At 45.5% G+C, this 4,603-nt stretch overlaps 1 pseudogene; it reads left to right on the forward strand.

The window, feature by feature from the left end:
- Positions 1 to 1,583: 1,583 nt before the first annotated feature.
- LOC124712675 lies at positions 1,584 to 1,701 on the forward strand (annotated as a pseudogene).
- The last annotated feature ends 2,902 nt before the right edge of the window (positions 1,702 to 4,603 follow it).

Consider the following 4,603-nt stretch of genomic DNA (forward strand, 5'->3'; position numbering starts at 1 on the left):
ATCATGCCTGGTTTTCCTTATTTTCTCTTTTACTCGTGCCATTTCAGCCAGCCTTCGATTCGTATTAAATCACTCACTCTCTTTCTCACACACAGACAGAAACATGCACTTACAGCCACGATTCGCTTACAGTATTTACATTGGTTGTAAACATATCACTTACATCACATGTGCTGCCAACATTGCCATGAGATGTCACTCCAAACGGCAGTTCAGTATGGAACACATGAAATGTAGTCGCAGTTGGGAATACGAAAAAGCATCAGCTGTATGATGAGATGGTGACAATGAAAATTTGTGCCGGACCGGGACACGAACCCGAAGTTTTCGATGCAGACGAGCGGTCGGCTTAACAGCTTTGGTTATCCGTGCACGAGCTACAGCTAGAGCCAGACTTCCACATGTCGTTGTTCCTACGTCACAACCTGTACTTGTGCGCACATTATGTAATTCCGCTACAGATGAGAACATTTTAACTTAAAGTCGCTGCCTGGTGTCGCCGGATAAGTACGGTATTTCAGTGCCTATTTTGAACTACGCAATGTTCCTTTGGACATGTATTCATGCATGGAATATCGCAATATGGTACACATAAAGTTCATGCTTTCAGATAACTTTCCTGACGTGCGGTGCTTGCATCGGATAAGTTATAAGACACTGATGATATGCAGTTCCTTAACATTGCTCTCTGAATTTTATTCGTAGCTCTACGCGGTGGCCCGCAAACAAAATGCGCTACGACAGTCAAGTCGTCCGGATGTACATATTTAATGCTACCCGGGAAAAGAGGGTCGGGTCAATAGTGAGTGATAACTTCAGTGCCATCACATTTAAGCAACCATTGGCAACAGCCATATCTGTTGCATTAATAGCCCTTAGCTTATTTCCAGCCTGGGTCATGCAGAGAACTTCTTACGGGAGCCACGGAGAATACCGGCGCCTGTCTAAACAAGATGGAGCCACGCTACGAAATCTACAGAGGGCGGTGAAGAAGGATTTACGGCGGTGGTTCATACCCAGGAATTTGGGTCACCGGCTGCTCTCTCATTGCCAGGCGGCCTCTGGACTCACCAACAGGCTCGCGTGTTGCTGCACTGGATTTTCATCTTGAGTGATATAGGGGGTCCGTGAAGGCTTCCATCATCCCTGGACTTTTTACAGTAAGCAGAAGCAACTACCTTGTGCCGTCTGCGTTTTTTCTCTGAATTCACCTTGTGAGGAACTCACTTCTAGGAAAACACAATCTAAGACACAGTCTGTTTTCCTTCGAGTTGGAGGCTCATTTAAAAATGGCACTCACTGGGCATTTCGCGAGCTACTAGACAAGATACGCTGATGAGCCAAAACATTGTTACCGCTATCCAGACTGAGCGCTCAAACTAAGAGTCTGAACTTCCGAACCCTCATCATGATACACAGACTTCCCGTTGAATGTTCCCTAGAATCCTCAGATAATTCCCCCTGTTGATGGATTAGTAACGGTGCACGTATCTTAGTGTCAAAGAGAACAAAAGTCCTAAGGTACAGTAATTATGAATTCCACTGACCTGCATAAATTTTACTAGCTGCTCCATTTACTACAGGGCAGCAGCCTTGCCGCAGCGGATGCACCGGTTCCTGTCAGATCGCCGAAGTTAAGCGCTGTCGGGCGTGGCCGGCACATGGATGGGTGACCATCCGGGCTGCCATGTGCTGTTGCCATTTTTTGGGGTGCACTCAGCCTCGTGATGCCAATCGAGGAGCTATTCGACCGAATAGTAGCGGCTCCGGTCAAAGAAAACCATCGTAACGACCGGGAGAGAGGTGTGCTGACCACACGCCCCTCCTATCCACGTCCTCAACTGAGGATGACATGGCGGTCGGATGGTCCCGATGGGCCACTTGTGGCCTGATGACGGAGTGCCATTTACTACGTTTGTTCAGAATGGTGTCCCCCAGCGTCAATACAGGCGTGGCATCGTAGCAGGAAGCTCTGTAGTACCCATTCCAATATTCGCGGAGTCGTTTCATCAGTGTCGCAGGCAGCGAGAATTCTTGCCTCTTCGTTCTCGACAGGCGTTTCGTACACAAGACTCAGGTCAAGTCGGTGGAGATCAGGTGCACGCGATGCACACGAAAGAGAGGCTCCTCTGCCTACCCACGATTCAAGGAATGTCTGATCCAGGTGTTCACGAACCCTCAGTCCAGATTTAAATGGAGCACCAGCATGTAGGAACCATGTTCGTTGACGAATAACGAATGGAATGTGTTCCAGGCTACTGCTGTATACTACAGTACAGACATTGATTATGTCAGTACACAGTGCGTCATCTGCATTCGGTAAGCTGAGTTATTATCTTAACCTCTACACCTAAGTGATTCCCTACCCTATAATCTTAGCAAACAACATTCCATATTCAGAGCTATTAGAACGATCTGACAACATCCGATTCGATCGTTTCCGGACAAGGGTCCCCTTCCTGAAATTGATAAATTTACCCTTCTCCATCACCCCTGTAAGTTTTGTAATATCATCCTGAATAAGCACACCAGAGACGAGCAGAGACTCACTGTAGCTGCGATTTGGGCAGCTAACGGGAAATCGACTGCCGTAACCGACTTTGACCAGGGCAGATTGTTACAGCCTAGCACCTGTGAATGAGCGTCTTTGAAACGGCCAAGCTGGTCGGCTGCTCGGGTACTATCGTAAGCATGTACGGGAAGTGGTTGAAAGACGGTGAAACCACCATTGGGCAACAAAATGTTTGACGTCCACGCCTCAAACAGAACATGGACGTTAGAAACATGTTAGCTTCATTAAGCAGGATGGATGGCCGGCCGATGTGGCCGTGCGGTTAAAGGCGCTTCAGTCTGGAACCGCGTGACCGCTACGGTCGCAGGTTCGAATCCTGCCTCGGGCATGGATGTGTGTGATGTCCTTCGGTTAGTTAGGTTTAATTAGTTCTAAGTTCTAGGCGACTGATGACCTCAGAAGTTAAGTCGCATAGTGCTCAGAGCCATTTGAACCATTTTGAACCAGGATGGATGGCGATCTCTGGCAAATCGGACGACGGATTTCTGTACGAATCGGGATTGAAGTGTAGTACAATAGAAACATCTCGCCATGTCGGACGAATTTCGTTCTTTGTTACACCAGGTCGGTGGTCATGTCCGGAATGCGTATAGGCTGTCGTCGATACGGACGACTGCCGCGGAAACATGCCGGTGGGGGCAGTACTATGCTACGAAGTACATTCACCGGGGTTCCATGGGACAACGACGCCACGACACCATGACAACTAAGAATTATCACTCGAACATTATTGTGGACTACTTGGATCTCTTCATGTTTGATGTCCTACCCAATCGGAGATGGCATTTTCCAAGAGGATTATTATTCCTGTGACGAAGCCAGAATTCTGCTACAGAGGTGCTGAGATTGATTATAGTAAACTCACGATAATATCTTGGCCATCAAATTAACATCGTCTAAACCCAACGGAGCGGATCTGGGACGCTAGCGGGAGTCAGCTCTGCGCCCGTAAAGTTGTGGTCCGTAGTTTACGGAAACTGCGTGACCTGTTTGTAGACATCTAAATCCACGTATCTCCTGCTTTGGCTGATCAGTGCATTCCGTCGCTGAGAAAGTCCACTAGGTTTATTAACTTACGTCACAGTGTAACGCCTAGCACAGCAGTAGTCATGTTTAATCACTGGCACAGTATGTCACCTTTTACGTTAGATATGAAATGTGTCTATAGGTCAGTCAGTTGTTACGTTGGGATCCGTTACGATGGAAGCTAATGCTGGTTTAACACGTATCTGTCAATCAAATGCTATTCCCAAATGGTCTGATGTTGAAAATGCATTGATGAATCACTTGAAAACTGTTATAGAGCTGAAATTACAATACTAACCAAGAGGAAATATAAAAGAACGGTCAAAAGACGATATTTTTTTTTTCAAACAGTTCTACATGATTGTAGCTCCTAAGAATAGGAACATTGCTGTACCGTGGGGAGATCGCGGGCTGACTGCAAAAGTTTAAGTTCAAATGCTCGCTTAGTTCCATACTTACGGGTACTTACCGTCAATGGATTTTTTCACCATTTTCTCATTGGATAGATTCTGACTGAGAAATTCAATTCTGCAAGTAGCGTACAGTTTCAGTCTACAACTCGCCTAAAACCGATTTTCAACAATAAATATACTAAGACCAGTCAATGGATGGACGTCTGATGATACGAAACACGCTGAAGACGGTATATGTAACAAAGGTAAGTATCTCAGATCCCTCAGCTTTTCTCATTGCCGTATCATCTCTGTGAACATGTCAAATGTAGAAACTTTCTTCTTTTTCAACTGGAACCTCTTACTACATATTTTCCATCGGATCAGTCCAGAAGACTAATTCACCATCTATAGTTTAAAAATTTGTAAGGTAATCAGTAAGAAGGATCTTACTGTTGACCTCTGAACTGTTCCTCTCTTTTGTTAACAAAATAGAACATGAAGATGTAGAAACTTCCTTGAGTCTAAGATATAAATTTTAAATAAATAATCTGATTTGATCCATTATAAAGGGTTTTTGAAAGCCTGCACTGTAGAAACAATAGGTTTGTTT

This window comes from Schistocerca piceifrons, chromosome 8 (genome assembly GCF_021461385.2).
Source record: "Schistocerca piceifrons isolate TAMUIC-IGC-003096 chromosome 8, iqSchPice1.1, whole genome shotgun sequence".
Taxonomy (NCBI): Eukaryota; Metazoa; Arthropoda; class Insecta; order Orthoptera; family Acrididae; genus Schistocerca; species Schistocerca piceifrons.